This window comes from Melospiza georgiana, chromosome 29 (assembly GCF_028018845.1).
Source record: "Melospiza georgiana isolate bMelGeo1 chromosome 29, bMelGeo1.pri, whole genome shotgun sequence".
In the NCBI taxonomy this organism is placed as follows: Eukaryota; Metazoa; Chordata; class Aves; order Passeriformes; family Passerellidae; genus Melospiza; species Melospiza georgiana.
Genome location: NC_080458.1, coordinates 2,518,340 through 2,538,051, shown reverse-complemented (window position 1 = coordinate 2,538,051; position 19,712 = coordinate 2,518,340). Strand labels below are relative to the sequence as shown.

Genomic DNA, 19,712 nt, shown 5'->3' with positions numbered 1-19,712 from the left:
AGGAGGATGTTCTTTCAGTTTTGCCTGTGTGTTATTTGAAAAGTGTCTAAAGATTGGTGGAACTATTTAGAAAATTAAAAAAATACAGAGCCTTATTCAGTCTCATCTGTGGGGTGATCTCTGTTCCCCCTCTCTGTTGATCTAATATGCGTTTTAGGGTTAGATGTGTTCTTTCAATGATTGCTTGGCTTGTGGGAGAGTGGGGAATGCCAAAAATGTGTTGAACGCCCCATTAATTTAAAAATGTGGCCAATTTTTGAGATATATATGCGGGACCATTGTCAGTTTTTACTTCTTGGGATACACCCAATGAAGCAAAAGCTTGCAGGAAATGATGACAGGCATGGCTGCCAGTTTCACCTGTGTGAAGGGAAGCAAAAACTGCACCAGAGAACATGTCTATGGAAACATGAATATTTTTAAATTTACCAAAAGAAGGATATTAGGTAACATCTGTTTGCCACAACTGTAGGCTTTGTAAGCCTCGGGGGTTGATTGCTCCTGTAGAAGCAGGAGGTTGTACCAATTGACAGTCAGGGCAAGTATGAATAATAGCTTTGGCTTGACTTTTAGTGATTTGGAACATTCGCATGAGTGCTTGTGCATTTTGGTGGAAAAAGGTATGACTCAGTTTTGCTTGTTCAAAAATGTTTGGCAGTGTGTTAGAAATGACCACTGTCAACTTGTCCGCTCTTGCATTTCCTTCCACTAAAAATCCAGGAAGTGAAGAATGCGCCCTAATGTGAGAAACAAAATATGGATTAGTTCTCTATTGCAAAGTTATAAAAAGACATGAAAGCCAACGATGTAAAGTTTCATTACTAACATCCTTTAAAATTGAACCTTCTATTCTCCTGACTACATTAGCAACATAAGCAGAATCTGTGACTAAATTAAAAGGCTGAGGAAACAGCTGAAAAGCTCGAACTACTGCAGCAAGCTCAACAATTTGAGGGGATCCCTCTACTGCTTGAATATCAGATTCCCAAACGCTAGTCTTTTGATGAAACCAAGTTACAACGGACTTGTGGCTTTTACCAGAGCCATCAGTGAAGAGAGTCACAGCATTTAAAGGTTCTTCACTTAATTTAGGTTTTTCTCTGTAACTCAATTTTGCTTGCAGTAGTTTGTGAGCTGGATAGTGTATAGAACAAACACCTGGAAAACCCAAAAATGCATATTGTAAGTCATCAGAATTTTGCATTGCCCAATTGAAGTAATCATTTTTCAATGGCAAATAGATAACTGAAAATTCTTGACCTGCCAAAGTTAACAATCTGGTTCTAGCCTTAATTATAATGTATGCAATCATTTCTAAGACTGAGCAAATGGTCTTTGAAAACCTGTAGGGAGGAAAAACGCATTCCATTATTAACAAAGGATCTTGTTCTGTGGCATCCCATTGGAAAATGAGACCACAAAGCTGCATCTTCTCTCCTAAAATTGCAAGAAAAAAAGGATTTTCAGGAACGCAGCGATGAGCTTGTCTTTTTTGAAGAGCTTCTGTGACTTTGTCGAGAGCAGCACGAGCTTCAGGGGTTAAAGTTCTTGGCGAAGTAATGTCGTAAATTCCTCTAAGCAAATCGAAGAGTGGACTCACTTCATCATTGGCGATTCCCAACATCGGTCTGACCCAGTTGATTTCTCCTAGAAGTTGTTGTAACTCTTGTAGGTTGTTGACTCTGGTTTGGATCTGAATTTTTTGTGGTGTTATTGTCGTCTCAGTCATCTTCCATCCCAGGTACTTCCAAGGTGAAACTTCTTGAATTTTCGTTGTAGAGATTTCAAGTCCAGCTTTTTGAATTTCAGCAACAACACAGTCTCGAGTTTCTTCCATCTCTTCCTGTGTAGAAGCTGTGATGAGAAGATCATCCATGTAGTGTAGAATCATGGATCTTGGAAACTTTTGACAAGTAGGATGCAAAGCTTGGGCAACGAAATGTTGACAAATTACAGGCGAATTTTTCATTCCTTGTGGGAGCGATTTCCAGTGGTATCTTCGAACGGGTTCACTTCAGTTGATGACGGGAACTGAAAAAGCAAATCTTGGAGCGTCATCAGGATGAAGTGGAATATGGAAAAAACAGTCCTTTAAATCAATTACAATGAGAGGCCAATGCTTTGGGATCATGGGCAAAGAAGGAAGTCCAGGTTGAAGAGGACCCATGTCTTCAATCACTTCATTGATTTTCCTCAGGTCATGCAGCATCTTTAATGTCTGTTAACACAGGCCGAGGCAGTTCAGCTGCTTGATTTTCAGGCCTATTGTAAGGTGAATCACCAGCTAATTGAGCAACATCTAGATTAGCATAATCAGTATTTGCATATCCTTCAACCAACTTGTTAAGTAGTTTTTTCCATTGTAATTCCCATAGTAGGTACTGTGAATTGGTTAAAATCAGAGAAGCCACATTCCTGCAATAAGCAGGAACTAAGTCATAAGAGTTAAAAGTATTTTTCAACACACTATTAAAATAAGGAGAAGAAAATCCACTCTCTTTCAAAGCCTGTCGCAAATCATTTATATCACGATGATCAAGTCTTTCATATTTTGGATTTCTATAATTTCTTCCATATTTTACTGGTAAAGCAAGATATTGTTCTTTTAAATCCGAATCTTTTTCCAGTTTCTGATTAATGTATGACCAATCAGGTAAATTCAATGGAAAATCAAAATTGTGACTTCGATCAATGACAGGTTAACCTTTACTTCTAATCAATGCATTTTCTGATTCTGAAAAATCACTAAATCCAAACCTTCCAGGCACTCTGCCCAAATCCAAATTCCTGACAGGGACTCTGTACTCTTGTCCAGGAGTTCTGCCAACTCCGGTAACTCGGGCAGTTCCAGGAACTCGGCCATAAAAGGCAGGGGTGGACTCCCGCAAACAACATGCCTCCTCTGAAGTCTGGCCCAAAGGGGCCGGGAGGGAGGCGTGTTCCCCGGTTCTGGGAACATTGCCACATTGGTCTTTTAACCTTGAGTTCGATACTTTACCAGAAGTTTCACATTGTCTCCCTGCCAAGAAAAACTCAGCTTGGGAGTCCCCAAATCTAGGTTTTAAACTTAGATGGTTTTGTTTTAAAATACAAGAATTATGATCATGACACTTTAAAAACTCAGCCCGTGTTTTTTCAGGTTTTTGAGAGTTATCCATCCTTTCAAAGGACTCCACCCTTAAAGCCAATTTTTCTTTCTCTGTATCTATAGATTGACAAACACCAGAACAATCATGTTTTTGCTTAACAGAAAAAGAGTTCCCCGGAACCACAACTGCAGCAATGACCACGGCCAGAGACCTTGTGACCTGGCTAGCTGAGAGGGTGGCCAACAGTCCCACTGCAGCAGGGGGTGTCAGCCCCGGTGGCGGGGCCCCAGGGCTGGCAGCTTCAGACACCCCTCGGCGGTAGAAGCCTTGGGCTGTGCCTGCAGGACAAGGTCTCGGTGGAGAGCTGCTGGAAAGGGCGGAGCAGAAAAAGAGCCGGACACTTCCTGGGGTCAAACGGGTTGCATGTCCCAGGGGACGACCAGCAGGGAGTGACAGAAAAAAGAGGTTGGGCATGGGATTATAAAGGGAGGTGGTAACTGGGGGAGGGATTTACAGAAAACCAATCAGGGAGGGGCAGGGGATGAGCTTAACATAATAGACTGTAAGGGAAAACCAATCGATACATTGTAAAGGAGGGGTCCCGGGATCTCAGCCAATCACTACTCCCACCGAGAGGAACATTCTGGAAGACTGGGAGTGGTGGGGAGTGATTGACTGGGCCCAGGTAGGAGAGAAGACTGTTCATATTTGGAGATACAGGGCAGGGAATTTACATAACATGGGGGCAACCATAGCAACTAAATAATGGACAGAAACTAGGGCGGGGAAAACTGGGAGGACAGAACCATCATAACAAAAAGGGGGGAGAAACAGAACATACCAACACACCACAACATCTCCCCGTTTTTTGTTAAATAAAATTGAAAAGAACGGAAAAGTCTGTGCTTCAAAAGTTCAAAAGGCTAGATTCCGGGGCTGATCAGTCCAGGAGATTTCTTCTTCATAGCACAGCTCCTGATGGTAGAAGGGAGGCGCGGCGGGCTCTTCTTCATCCATGGCTTCTTCAGCCTCTGAAGGGTTGTCGCTCACCTCCGCGGATTCGCTGGCTTCTACTTGATTTACGCTTGGAGCAGCGATCTTATTAATGAGTCTTTGGACCAGCCCACGGATCAGCGAAAAACAAATTAAAAGTAAAAACAAAACTAAAAGAACTTTTAAAACTGATTCTAAAACAGAACTGACCCAACTGCCCAACCCCCAACCCTTAAAAATGTCTCTCAGCCAATCCGATGTCTCCTGCTCTATTCGATGGACTTGGTCTTTCATCCTCAGGAGGGTGTGTCTGACGTCCTCAGCTCTTGATGACAAATTCATGCAGCAGAGGCCCTCAAACTCTTCACATTGGGAGTGATGGAGCAGCAATAGGAAATCTATTGCTGCCCTGTTTTGGAGTGTCGCCTTCTTTGTTATTTACTCGTCTGCGAGGAGGTCGTATATAGCAGCCAAAGTCAAATTGGCTTGCTTAACCACCCAACACTCTAGGCGGCCCAATTCACCTAGAGGCTTCGCCACTGATACCCATGGCAACAGAATGGTAAAAGCGACGGTTTTGAAATGGGACCAATGTGTAATTTCGTCGTCACAGTCTTCTGGGAGATCTTTAAAATCTCTTTTGGATCTGGCCAATTCTGCTGTGATGTTTGTCTTCTTCCAATTCACAATTTGAGTCCTGTTGGGGGTAAACAGCGTCAGCTTGCCCAATGTGCACGGCCCTCCGACCAGACCAGAGGGGATGCCTGCCCACGCTCGGTTGCCACAAATTAAAAATGCTCCCCTGGGAAGGGCGTATGGGGTGCAGCCAGTGGTTGTGGGGCCGCTGATCTTTAAAACGGCCTTGCACCACTGGTAGGCTTGGTATTCAGCTTTATTTTGTTGCACAACTTCATTGCCCTTCTCGACAGGGGAAAAAGTGTACTCAAACTGAAAACAAATAGAGGAATTGGCAGAACCAAGTAGGTGTAGTTCCGTGGGCTCAGAGGGTAAAGGATCTAGCTTGACCACCACTCCATCTCTCCAGGCATTACTGGAATTGAAACTAGGAAGGATAGTGAGGCTCCGGGCCAAAATCGGGGAAAGGGCTGACTGAAAAGCGGAGGGGAACTCGCCTGGAGAGAAAGGGATCCCCACAAGGCACGACAACATCGGGTCCTCTGCTGATCCTGAGTCGAGGCAGATATGGTCTTGCCCCAACGCCTGAGCCAAGGTACGCCAGACATTCACCTTTGGCTGAGGGACGATCCACGCCGCCAAGGGTGGGAGGAGGAGGCAGAAGATTGTGAGATGTAAAGAGAGCGTTTGGGTGCTGCCACAGTCGAGGGCTGAGCTGGGCCATTCTGATGTGGTGTGGGCCAGGAAACAGGAGATGAACTGAAAGAAAAAAATAAACATAGTTATAACACAAAATTCGTTCTCAAATGGATGGTTCTGTCCCAAAAAGTAAATCAAGTTTGGAGGAGGAGTTAGACACTGGGGAGGAGGGTCGGGAGTCGAAGACAACTTGGAAAGGGGCACGGAACAGAGGAGGTGAGGGAAGGGACTCTGTCGGAGGGAACCTGTCAGGAAAATAGAAATGAGAAAAGGTGGAAGGTTTTCTCCTCCGCCGCCAACATGCCTCCTGCACCTTGGCACAGCCTCGGATGCCTTTGCCTGCCTTGGAAGGAAGGGCTTGACCCATTTAGGTGGTATCCATTTGGGCCCTGAGGGAGTGGACATGCAAGCATACCCCCTCCCCCAGGTAACCAGGTCATATGGCCCTTCCATTCGCCAGGTCTCCGTATCTCTTATCAGAACCGGAGGCCTGGCCTTCGGCTGCAGCTGTTGGTGACTGCCAAAGTGCCGGACAACTGGAGGATTCAGGTTGTCGAAAGAGCAGTTTAGGAAATTCAAGGTGTACAAAGCTCTCGACAACCGGACGTAGGGGGTCTTCACCTTCACAGCCGCGCGTTGTTTCTCCAAGATCCTTTTAAGGCTCTGGTGGGCCCTATCCACCATGGCTTGGCCTGTCGGGGAATAGGGGATGCCGGTCTTATGCTCTATTCCCCATTGTTGCAGGAAGCTCCGCAGCTCCTTGGAGGTATACGCTGGGCCGTTGTCGGTTTTTAAGGCCCTAGGGATGCCCAGGACAGCGAACGCCAGAAGCAAATGCTTCTGGACATCCGCTGCCCTCTCACCTGTGTGGGCAGAGGCAAAGATAGCTCCTGAGAAGGTGTCAATGGAGACATGGACGTAACACAGCCTCCCAAAGGACGGGATGTGTGTCACGTCCGTCTGCCACACTTCACAGCTCACCAAGCCCCGGGCGTTCACCCCAGCCACGATGGTAGGCATCTGATGAGCTTGGCATTGGGGACATGTGGCCACGATCGCCTTGGCCTGGTCCTGTGTAAGATGGAATTGCCTGACTAGACCTGGCGCATTTTGATGGAAAAGATGATGGCTGATCTTAGCCTGGCCGAACACATCGGGGAGCAGCCGCGGCCAAAGAATCGGCTCGACGGTTGCCCTCAGTGATGAATCCTGGTAGGTCGATGTGTGACCTTACATGCATTACAAAGAACTGATGCTCTCGGTGGGAGACTAATTCAACTAGCCTTGAGAGCAAATTAAAAAACTTTTGATTGGAGACCTCCTGCAGAACTGCCGATTCTGCTCTAGATACTACACCAGCTACGTATGCAGAATCTGTGACCAAATTGAAGGGACCAGGAAACTTCTCAAATGCTCGGACGACTGCATCCAACTCAGCTACTTGTGGAGAAGCCTCCACAATGGCAACATCAGCCTCCCCCCGCTGAGTCTGAGGATCCTTCCAAGTCATTACTGACTTGCGGGATGCTCCGGACGCGTCGGTAAACACTGTCAGAGCATCTAGAGGCTTCTTACTCTGAATCCCTTTGATCGATAATTTAAACTCCGAATTGAAAAGCTTATGGGCCAGCCGATCGACTGCAACGTGGCAAGTGTAGCTATCTAATGCAAACTGCAGCATTTCATTGGTTTCCAGCAGTTCATTGAAGGTCTTTAATTTAAGTTGGCCCAAAACCAATTGAATTGGAAGATGAATGCATGTAAAATCACAGCCTGCCAGCTCCCTGATCCAAGATCTTGCTTTTTGGATCAGTTCGGCCATCAGCTCTTGTGGCCTTGTCATCCTTTTGGACCTATGGTGGCTGAGGAACACCCACTCTATGATTAAGAGGGGGTCGCCCAGACCCTGGTCCTTTAGACTCTTGTCCCACTGATGGATCAAGCCGTGAAGATGTGGCAGTTTCCCCAGAATAATGAATTTGAATGGCAGGCCCGGATGGTAGTGGTGGGCCTGCCTGGCCAAAATGATTTTTTGAACCTTCTCCAGGGCTACCTGAGCCTCTGGGGTGAGTTCCCTAGGAGAACTCAGCTCCTCTCCCCCTTTCAATAAATTGAAAAGGGGGGCTAGGTCTTCTGTTGGTATACCCAGCCAGGGTCTCACCCAATCCAAAGACCCACACAGCTGATGGACATCTGCAAGGGTCTGGACTGAAGTCCTTATAGCCAATTTTTGTGGCAAAATGGTCCGCTTTGTGATTTCGAGGCCCAGGTATTTCCAAGGTGGCATCCTTTGAATTTTGTCTGCTTGGAGCTCGAACCCTGCAGCAACCAATGCACTGGTTGTCAGGTCAAGCGCATGGGCAAGTAAATCATCTGTTGGGGCGCAAACGAGGATGTCATCCATATAATGATGTAACAGGACGACATCCCCGAGGGCTGTACGAACAGGAGACAGCAGCGAAGCGACGTACCACTGACAGATCACAGGGCTGTTCTTCATTCCTTGCGGAAGAACCCGCCAGTGGTAGCGCTTGGCCGGGGACTCACGGTTGATGGAGGGAACCGAGAACGCAAAACGAGGGGCAAAACAAAAGGATTGTTTCTTCCAAATTCCCCTACATCCTGATGATGTAGGGGAATTTGGAAGACACAATCCTTTATATCAATAATGGCCAAATTCCAATTTTGGGGGAGCATTGTAGGGGATGGCATCCCTAGTTGGAGGGGACCCATATCAATTATTTGTTCATTAATTTGACGGAGGTCGGTCAGGAGCCGCCACTTGTCCTTATTCAACTTCTTGATGACAAACACTGGGGAGTTCCAAGGTGACATGGTCTCCACCAGGTTGCCTTTGAGCAGCTGCTCCTGAACGAGCTTGTTGAGCACCTTCAATTTTTGTTTATTAAGTGGCCACTGTACTACCTGTACTGGCTCATCTGATCGCCAATCCAGCTTCCACATAGGGTGCTCCTCAGTGACCACTGCCTGAAAAACCTGGGGAGCCTTTGGGAGGTCAATTCTGGCTCCCCACTGGGCTAGCAGGTCCGTTCCCCACAGGGGCTCGGTGTAATCTAAAACGAATGGGCGTACAGAAGCTAATTGCTGATCCGGCCCCGTAATTTGTACAATGCTCTTTGATTGCTTTGCCAATTTAAGACCCTCTACACCTTGTATGTGTCCGGCTGCGTTTTGCAAATCCCAATGTGACGGCCAATCCCTAGAGGGAATGATCGTCACATATGCTCCTGTGTCCAGTAACCCCCGCACGATCTTACGGTCCGTGCCCAGGGACAGTTGGCATGTCAACCTGGGCTTTTCCCTCCCCACAACCCGGGCCCAAGCAACCGTTGGAGGCGAGGACCCTTTAGATGGCTGGGAGTCCTGCACCTCCTCCGGCACCGGGATGGCTTGGGCGATGACCTGGCCCTTGGGGAGAAAAAGCGGGGGCTGGACGCAGTACAAATCTAGTGCAAATCTGTCCCGGTCGGTTGTCACCAACCCCGGGACTATCTGAAGATCTATTGGTGTATATTTTGTGTCCCCAACAATGATCCACCTGCTACGTCCAAGTCTCCTCCAGCTGCTGGGATGTTGGATGTCGGCAGTCACCAGGTGGAAATCTCGGTCCAAAAGGCGTATGCCTTGGGTCAGCTGCAGCCTGTATGGAGAAAACGAAGAAATAGTCATTAAAGCAGGCTGAGGCTGTAGCCAACAAGTGCAGTATGTTAAGTCAGGATAAGATACGTCAAGTCTGGTTGAGGCATGTGGCGGGTCTTCCTCTGTCCCCTCCTCCCTGCCTGGTGTTAAGTTGCCCGCCTTATTTGTGTCGTGGCGCAGTTTTTTGTTGTTTACTGTCCTGTTTCCCTACAGGACACTCCTTCTTCCTGTACTTTAGGAACTCCTCCCGCAGGGGCAGTCCGGCATCCAATGCCCAGTTTTCCTACAAAGGTGGCAGGGGTGGGTGCCTGGGCTTCTTCTGGCTGCTCCCGGTGTCAAAGATTCAGCTGCCGCCGCGCTATGATCATCGTCGTCGGAGATGGAAGGCGACGCGAATGCCACCGAGTTCCGCTTGCTCTTAGACTTTGTGTCCGGCGCTCCTTGTAGAGGGACTTCTCGCGCCACGACCTCCATCATTTGTTCGATGGTCAGTCGTGGGCTACGGGGGAGGGTCCGGATGGCTTTCCTGCATTTGGTATTTGTGTTCTTATACGCCATCTGTCGCAATAAAGTTTCTCTCTCTCCCTCCTCAGAAGCCTGAGTCTCTACATATCTATAGAGCCGCTCTAAGAAAACCAGGTACGGCTCCTGGGGTCCCTGCCGTGGCTTTTCCTCATCCTGCTGAGAGAAGACAGCTGGGAGTTTAAAAAAAGCCCTCTCCGCAGCACGGCAGGGCTCGGTGATTTGAGCTGGGAAGAGCACCCGCGCCTGAACTGCCCCACCAGCCCATGCCCCTGTACCCACGAGATGATTTGTGGATACCAGCTGGCCATCCACATCATGTGAGGTCGCCTGGTTCTCCCAGAGAACTGGGAGAACTTCAGCGACCTCCCTCCCCCACTCTACCGCCCAGGCCCTAAATTCCATAAGGCCTAAAAGGCTAGAAAAGAGAGTTCTCAGGTCAGCGGGGACCAGATCTCCCGGTGCAAGGGCCGAACAGAGGAGCCCCCGGAAATACTCCGATTCCCGGGAGTACTCTCTCTGGGCCTTGCACAGTTCCTTAATCCGGTCCTGTGCAATGGGCACCCACTGTGCCTGGGAACTCCCCTCCCCGCTCAGGCGGTACGTGACTGGGGCGGCTTCAAAAACTGGGGCTCGCCCTGGCTTCCAGTTATCCCTCCCCCCACCCCGGAACACAAAGTGTGAGAACCGGAAGGGAAGGCGTGGGAACCGGAAAGGAGGGAGGCTGAGGCGGGACCTGGCACCTGGGAGGGGCAGGCTGTGGGGCGTGGCGGAACAGGGGGTGGCACTTGGAGTTTCTCTGCCTCCGAGGTGGAGTCCAGAGGCGGGGCGGAGGCAGGAGGTGGGGTGAAGGAGGAGTTACTGAGGGGTGGAGTGCAGGGAGGAACAGAGGGCGGAGGCAGGGGAGAAAGGGGTGGATCTTGGGGTAGGAAGGGGTTGTACTGAGTGGCGAAGGGATTGTGGGAAGGAGAAGAGAAATTGGCGGGAAAGGACATGTGGCCACCTCCATCTTGGGCTCCATGGGAGCCATCTTGTGGAGGCGGAGGGACATTAAACCTAACACTTTTGGGAATATCAACTGGGTACTGGGGAGGTTGGGAAAAGGGGTAGGAAAACCTGCTCCGAGGAGTCTGGCCAGGATCTCCTCGGAGTCCTCCTTTAGGAGGGCCAGGTCGGGCCGATTGATAGGGGGCAGAGGGAGGATGGAGCCTCTGCTGTGCGCTGGCCTTGAGGACCCCTCTCAAGGGCTCCGACCGAGGGACACGGGGTGAGGTAGACGGGGTAGGGACAACAGAACTGGGAGAACTGGGGTGCGAACATGACGTCGATGGATTTTTTCGCAGTTCCCCCTGCGGAGACAACAACTGCAAAACTTTACCCACCCAGTAAGCGGCCGGGTAAAGTTTCACCTCCCCAGAGCTGACCTCCTGATCCAATTTGGCCAATACGGCTTTCCAATAAAGAGGATCTTTAACCTGCTCTGGGGTAGTGTTGGGAAACTGGGCAAAAATCCACCTTATCAACTTCTTTAGATCAACTTTTGGGGGATCCAACCCTCCCCCAATCAACAAACTTTTAACCTGATGATATGCTCTTTTTTGGGGAGTACTCTGCCGTGCATCCATCGCGGAACTCAAAAGAAAACGAGAGAAAAAACAAAGAAAAGAGTACTCCTCCAATAACAAAAACCGCCCAAGCCGGAACAGAAAACAACTAAAACAAGAAACCGCCCGCTCGCCTGCTCCCACACCACTGCTAGTTTAGGAGATCGGTCCCAAGGCAGGCATGAACCCCCCAGTGACCAGACAGTAGTAAAAGGACTTAGGGAAAGTAGGAGTTTTGACCTAGTAGCGGTCCCAGTTGGGCATGACTACTAGGCTACCGGTCCCAAAAAGGGCATGAGTACAAGTCCCACAGGAAAGGGAAAACAAAAAAGGAAAGGGGTGTAGGGAGAAGAGGGGTTGGGAGCAGTCCCCAAAGCAGGGCTCAGTTCCCGGGAGAGATTAAAAAGGTGAGAGGGAAGACCCCCAAGGCAGGGGCTTACCTGTCAGGCGAGAGACGAAATAAAATCCGGCAGGGGCAGGACTCTGCCCTCGGAGCTCTCCCTGGGTGACGAGAGTTGTAGCTCCGGGTCCACCGGGAGCGCCGCTCCTACAACAGAGCCTGCTGCGACCGGTGGTAGATTAGTGTCCAGAGGTCCGATGACTTCGTCCGCGGGGTCCGAGCGACGGCCCAGGCCGCACGTTGGGCGCCAATCTGCAGTGATGACCACGGCTGGAGACCTTGTGACCTGGCTAGCTGAGAGGGTGGCCAACAGTCTCACTGCAGCAGGGGGTGTCGGCCCCGGTGGCGGGGCCCCAGGGCTGGCAGCTTCAGACACCCCTCGGCGGTAGAAGCTTTGGGCTGTGCCTGCAGGACAAGGTCTCGGTGGAGAGCTGCTGGAAAGGGCAGAGCAGAAAAAGAGCTGGACACTTCCTGGGGTCAAACGGGTTGCATGTCCCAGGGGACGACTAGCAGGGAGTGACAGAAAAAAGAGGTTGGGCATGGGATTATAAAGGGAGGTGGTAACTGGGGGAGGGATTTACAGAAAACCAATCAGGGAGGGGCAGGGGATGAGCTTAACATAATAGACTGTAAGGGAAAACCAATCGATACATTGTAAAGGAGGGGTCCCGGGATCTCAGCCAATCACTACTCCCACCGAGAGGAACATTCTGGAAGACTGGGAGTGGTGGGGAGTGATTGACTGGGCCCAGGTAGGAGAGAAGACTGTTCATATTTGGAGATACAGGGCAGGGAAATTACATAACATGGGGGCAACCATAGCAACTAAATAATGGACAGAAACTAGGGCGGGGAAAACTGGGAGGACAGAACCATCATAACAAAAAGGGGGGAGAAACAGAACATACCAACACACCACAACACACAACTTCCCGAGTGGAAGCAGCCACCTCAGCCTCCACCCCAGGCCCAACAGAATCCAATTCAGGTGGCAGTGTTCCTGCACAAACAATTTCAGGAGGTACTGACACTTTTTCATTCCCATCTTTTACACATTTTGTCCCAGTAATTTGTATTTGCTTTGCCCAAAATTAAAAAATCTTGTCCTTGTTGACAAGAATTGATCAGCCCAGTTGGAATATTCACCCAGAAAAAATTATTTAAAAGATGAATTAGTTTTGAGGAACTCAATTCAACCCTTGTGTTAGAAATTGATGAGCTGGGATCATTCGAGGTTGGGCTGGTTGAGAGATGTTGCAGACATTTCTCCACAGAAATCCTTTCTTTCGGATTTCTGCGTCTTCGGGAGGCCAGAGGCCTCCGAAGAGAAGGTAAGCAATTATTATCAGCTGCTGGGGAATGCAACAGGAACACCTTGATTGGCTCATTTCCTATTTTTATAATTAAGAGCCAATCACCAGTGCAAGCTAGGGGACTGAGTCCTTGAACACAACTTTGTTGTGGATTCTTTTCTATCTATTCTTAGCTTAGCTAGCAGCTCTTCAAAGCTCTCTCTATATTCTATTTAGTATAGTCATAATGTATTATATATAATATCTTAATAAATAAGCCTTCTGATCAAGATACAAGATTCACTGTCTCTCTCTCACCAGCTGCGACCCACTCAGGCGCGGTAATAGAGAGACAAATGGCTGATGTGCCATCATCACTTGGTCTGAGATCTGATTGCCAGTGGGAACCACTATTTGTGTCTGAGCACAGTGGAACGCGCTGTTTCTGAAGTTTAAAGACAGTGGGTTACCATTGATGTCAAATAGTGAGTGACAGCATTTAGCAAGATGCCTTCCTTTTTGGCATCGAGGGCAAATAGAATTTTGATTTGATGTCCCACGACAATCCTTTTTAAGGTGCCCTAGTTTACCACAACCAAAGCAGACAGGCTTTTTATTAGAATCTACTTGTACAGCATTAACAGAATTTTCCCAACATTTTTCTTGTTTTTCTAAAAGCTTTTCAATTTTATCCATTCGTTGTGTCAAATTGTGTTCCAGTGTTTTTTCCAAAGCATTGACCTGTGAATTTGCAGCATTTTGTGAACCCATAAGTCTACTGCAAGCTGTTAGCATCTGTGTAATTGTTGGAGGCTGATCAGGCAAAGCTAAAATAATTTTTTTACATTCATTATTAGCATCTACAGAAGCAAGATTTTGAATGATATATGAGCGGGCTTGTTCATCTGGACATTGCCTTTCAACTGCTTGAGTTAATCTATCCAGAAAAGAACCATAAGATTCAGTTTCACCTTGTTTGATCAGTGGATAAGAATTCAAATGAGAGCCAGGAGGCTCAAGTGAAAGCACATTGGGCGCCAGTATGCGGGGGACGGGATAGGTATAAGTCCAATGGTGTCAGGAACCCACGTCTTAAAAAAGGAACCCACTAGGCCGTGGCAAAATATCCAAATATGGATAACATTGTAACCAGACCAGTGAAGAGACTTTTTCTTTTATTTCCAGCACATCAGCCTCAAAATACAAAATGGAGACATGACAGCTCACTGATCCACACCCAAAAAATGTCTCCTCCAGCAGGGCTCATACCGCAATACATAAAATCATCTCAGACTAGTTTCAGCCAATCAGACACAGAAAACACATATTGACAAGCATTCTATCCAATCTTATAAAACATTCGTAATCGTAGCTAAAACAAAGACTAGTTCATAAGAGACAAAGAACAGAGTTCTATTCATGCTAATCTTCTAAAGATATACATTAAATAACCTTGTTGCCATCCTAAAGCCAATTCCACAGAGACCTATTGTTATTTTGTCACGTCTACTGCTTGGGAAACTTTTCTGCTTGCATAGGAAACTTTTCTACAATGCTAACAAAACTTCTTCAAAACTTCAAAGTCTGAGGCCTACATACTTCTTTTAACCATTTCTTAAAAATCTCTAACCTTATGGATTCCAACAGCACCCATGGCCAGAATTGGGATTTCACCTCCAAATTTCCTTATATCCAGGCATTTTTCCCATAGCAATATCACCAGGACAAGTCTGGCTGGCAGTACTTTCACAATGGTCACCTCTCATCTGTCCCCAAACATTGGGGTAGGCTGCATGCTCTCCTTCCCATGGGAAAGAACTGGCCTGCTTGTCAAGGTGCCCATGGCCGAGATTGGGTTTCCACCTCCAAAATTCCCTATATCCAAAATCTGCTATTATTGACAAGTCTGGCTGGCCTTGGCTTACTGAGGCTCTCACCTGCCTTCCAAATCTTGGGGTTTTGTGCTTTCCTTCCTATGGAAAAGAACTGTCTATTTCAGCCAGGTGCCCATGGCCACAATTGGGATTTCACCTCCAACATTGCCTGTTATGACAGACTGGAGGTGATTGTTGGCAATAAACATTTTGTGTGAGGGGGAGGAAGGGGCAGGTCCAGCCATGCCCTGCCCTGTAAGCCCAGCCCTGCCCTGCCCTGTGACCCCAGTCCCCCCAGGGGCCTCCAGTGGGTTTACGGTTTCTACCTGACCAGCGGCACACTGATCCCCCAGAACTGCCGTCCCACCCTGGGCACTGGGGTCCTCTTAGCTCTACTCAGTGCTGCTGCTGTACTCAGGGCACCCCAAACTCCCGTAGGGACCCGTGTGCACCCACTCCAGGGATTGTGTGCGACTCACACTGCCCCGATCCTCCACGCACCCGGAACTCCGTTCGGGGTTTGCGTGCCAACTCACCAATTCGTCTGCCACCCTCAGCACGCCCTGAGGGCGCCTACCAAGCCTTAAGGGGGAAGGCTGACCCCTTGTGTGCCACTCACATTTCTGTTCCTCTGCGCACCCGGAGGGGGGCCCACCTTATCCCCATGGGAGGCCTCTCACTCACTCAGGCTTCTCTTGCTTCCCTCTGTTTGTGGCCCGTCCCCTCGCAGGAGTCCAGAACCGCGGTGCTGGGAGGGCCACAGCTGCTTTGGGGCTCCGAGCTGCCGGGCCCCGTCGCACACACACTTCTTTTGCTTGCCTCCTACTCCTGCCACTGGCTTCACTTACCGATGTTCCTCCACACTGTTTGGTGCTAGACTGCTGCCGACCGCTCCAGATAGGGCCAGATATCCTGGAGGCCCTCAGTCTTCTTCGGGTGTGGCCTATCCCAGACCAGTCCCCAAGACTGGTATGAATGGCACGTGAGCAGCTCTATAGTGATTTCAGTTTTACTGGAAACAGTCTAGGTTAGGGGACCCATGGGGTGTGCGCACACCACCGCTCCTCCCGAGACGGCGTGGAGGAGGAGGAGGAGGAGGAGGAGGAGGAGGAGGTCAGCTCCATCGTGCAGCAGAGCTGGGTCTTTTTCCTCACAAGAGTCTCTGAGTAGGTGCCTCTTGGCATCAGGTTCATAGTCTTTATACTGCTCTTGGCCCGCTCTGGTTAGGTTGACGAAGGTGAAAAGTTCTGACCGGGGTCTTTGATACTATCTTATGTTCTCTCTGTTTAGAGGTGTTATTGCGATTCTTTATTTGCATGGTTGGTCATTGTTTTAGGGATTTTTGTTATGTAATCCTTTTCTGCTAAGTCCTATGGGAGTTTCATATTTGCTTATTAGGTGACATAATCATCTTCTTTATGATCTCGGATCCTTCGCAATTTTAGATGAGAGTGGGAGCAGCGGGGGTAATACCCAACGGTAAGGAGATTTACATAATTATAAAACCTTTAACAAGCAATTAATAACTAACATTGGAACGTTACATAACTATAAGGCATTAAACAAACAATCTAGAACTGTCATTGGAACTTTATATTAACTCCTTGAACAATGTATTCTCTGCAACACTGTGGGAAGTTGTGGAACCAAGGGGATCATTGTGGCACTGTTGGGGCCCATGGAACCAAGGGGCCAGTGTGGAAACAAGAGGCCACTGTGAGCCTGTGGGGTGTAACAACCCAGAACACTGAAATGCTGGAGGCAACCAAAGGCTCCTTTACTCATGTTTGGTGCAAAGGTGAAACATCAGCCCAATATTCACAAGAGGCCAAAATGACACAAAATTTTACTGCCAAAGTACACAAAATCAAGAAACTTTGGAAGAGGTTTCAATGCAACATCCAATTACACAGAAAACATTTATCATAGCAGCAACTTCATTAACTTAGCTCATTTCACCTAGAAACCTTTAAACATGTAAGCTGTTGAGGTACCCAAAAATGTTCTATATAAAGAACATTAGAAGGAGAAAAGAGAGAGACAGAAAGACAGAAGCTCTATGGAAAGACACACATATGACTATCAGTTCCTAGGGTTCCAGTGTGGGTGAGACAAAAACCCCAGGAGAAGGCAGAGTCCATACCAGGGGCTGACTTTTTGCTTGGTGTTTTTAAGCCCCCAGGGCTTTGTGAGCCTCCCCCCAGGTGGGATTTCTGATTGCTTGGGCAATCAGGGCTGGGTTAGCACTGTCCGCACTGTGTGACTGACTGACAGTTCATCCCATGGTGTCTCAGGACATTGATCTCATCCAGCCTCTGACAGTGACCATGGTGACACCGGGAAACCTCATGCAACCATGGGTCAGTTGTGACCAGGTGGGTCTGTTGAAGATTGCAATGCAAGACGTTTTCTATTACCATCTGTATGGCAGATTATCTTTTGTCAAGTGGGCAGTTTGCCTTATCTCTCTCTTTGAGTAACCACAATCACACCTCCCTGGGAGGGGACATCTGCTGATAACAGACTATTGAATGTCTCTGCATGACTGATAAGAACTATAACATCCCATTGTGAGATATGAGCCCAGAGGGAGGAGCCAAGCATTGCTACCCAGATATAATCCAGAGGTTTTTGAGACACCAGCACGGCTTTCTCCATGGGATTTCCCAGAGGAACAGCAGCTGTCTCTTCTCCCACTGGGTCTTCGGAGGAAGAATACATCCTTCTCTACACAACCCCCTTGCTCCAACAGAACCACACCTGACACTTCAGGAGGGCTGCAGCCACATTTCCAATTGGATTGCCACCAACACCCCAACCCACAGGGTGTCAGGTTGGGTTCTGACTCTGTCAGTGTTGTTCTAGTGTACCGCACTGTTAATTTTATCTTTTTATTTTTTTCCTTTCCCTATTAAAGAACTGTTATTTCCTGCTCCCATATTTTTGCCTGAGAGCCCCTTAATTTAAAATTTATAGCAATTCAGAGGGGTGGGGAGGGTTTACATTCTCCATTTCAGGGGTGGCTCCTGCCTTCCTTAGCAGACTCCCGTCTTTGCAAATCAAGACAGTATTGATGACACTGATAGGGTCAATGCTGTGGGTATTGATCACGCTGACAGGGTCAATGCTGTGGGTATTGATCACACTGACAGGGTCAATGCTGGTTCTGCTGTAGGGGACACACTCTTGGGGAGGGCACTGGTCCCATTGTGGATAAATGTTGGGCAGGATGAAAGTTTGACAAGGAAATCTCACAGATATGCACGTATGGCAGAAGGATTTTTAAATGTAGAATCTGATGAAGGAATAGAAATGAAAGCAAGTTTTGATATAGAAGAAAAGAATTGCTGAGCCAGTCTTACTGGATAACCAAGAAGGAAAGGGTGTGTTAGTTAGAAGAAGATTTTATGACTTAGAGCAAAGGATAAACCCACCTCAAACAAGAAGATGTTTTTACCAAGCAGGAAGATAGCGCAGGCAAACAAGGCAGCAAAGCTACAAGTAGAAAAAAGGTCTCAGAATTTTCCACTGCAAGAAAACTGAAAAACAACTTCTAGCTTAAATTGTAATGTACTAACTTTTAGTGATTGGAGAACTAAATTTTGGAGAACTTACTACAATCACTAACTTTTAGTGATTGGAGAACTAAATTTTAGTGATTGAATATGGTAATTGTAGTGGTTATGATAGGCTATGGATAACAGTTAAGGTATAGATTGGTTCTGCTGTATTAAGATGCTCATCAAAGAAGAGTATATAACATAATAAATGTATAAGAAAATATATCATAAATCTCTTTTCTGAAGTTTATAACTAAAAATATAAATTTAAAATATATTAAAATAATAGTGAAAAAAATAATAAATAAATATATAAAATAAAATTTAGAAATAAATAAAAAATTTATTTAAATAAATATATAAAATAAAAAAATAAATTAAAAATATATAATAAAAGTATATAATATATGCAAAACCAAAGGGTCTCCAGGCCTGCCTGCAGCTGGAGCTGACATCTGTGGGCACAGCTCTGTCACCCACGGCCCTGGACTGCTGTGACACCTTGGATGGAATAAACTGCACTTGGTGTACAATAAACTGCATTTTGTATACAATAAACTGCATTTTGGAGACAATGAAATGCATTTTGTGTACGATAAACTGCATTTTGTATATAATAAACAGCATTTTAACTGCATTTTGTGTACAATAAACTGCATTTTGGAGAGCAGCCTGGAGTTCCACATCCCTCATTTACAGGTGTGGGTGATGAAGATGAAGCTGATGATGATGATGATGATGATGGTGTGAGCAGTGTCATGGTGACGGTGTCAGTGGTGTTGGATGAGGAGGATGTTGGTGATTAATGTCACCATAGTGTGGGTGCTGGCATATGTGATGATGATGATGACGATGATGAAGATGATTGAGGCGCTGTGAGCAGTGTCCCAGCCTGCCCTGCCCAGGAAGGCAGAGGGAGCCCTGGGAGCCCCAGAGTGGCTCCGCTCAGGGTGGGGGAGAAACCAGAGACCCCCAGGGCTGGGTGAGGGGGGACAGACACAGGGACAGACAGAGGGACAGGGGACAGACACATGGACATGGGACAGACACAGGGACAGATAGATGGACAGGGGACAGACATAGGGACAGACACAGGGACAGACAAACAGACAGTAGACAGACACAGGGACAGACAGAGGGACACACACAGACAGGGGACAGACACAGACACAGACAGACACAGGGACAGACAGAGGGACAGACAGAGGGACAGGAAACAGAGACAGGGACAGACAGAGGGACAGGGGCATGAGCACACACCCATCCATCTGAGAAAAGCACCCATGAACACACAGAGTTGCTTTGCTGAAGGGTTTATTGATTATTGACTATTGATTATTGATTATCAATCATTGATTATCAATTATCGATTATCAGTTGTTC

The 19,712-nt window shown here is 47.6% G+C and overlaps 1 pseudogene; it reads right to left on the bottom strand.

The window, feature by feature from the left end:
• LOC131094398 (zinc finger protein 850-like) overlaps window positions 1-19,712 on the bottom strand; it is a 672,678-nt pseudogene that overhangs the window by 141,859 nt on the left and 511,107 nt on the right.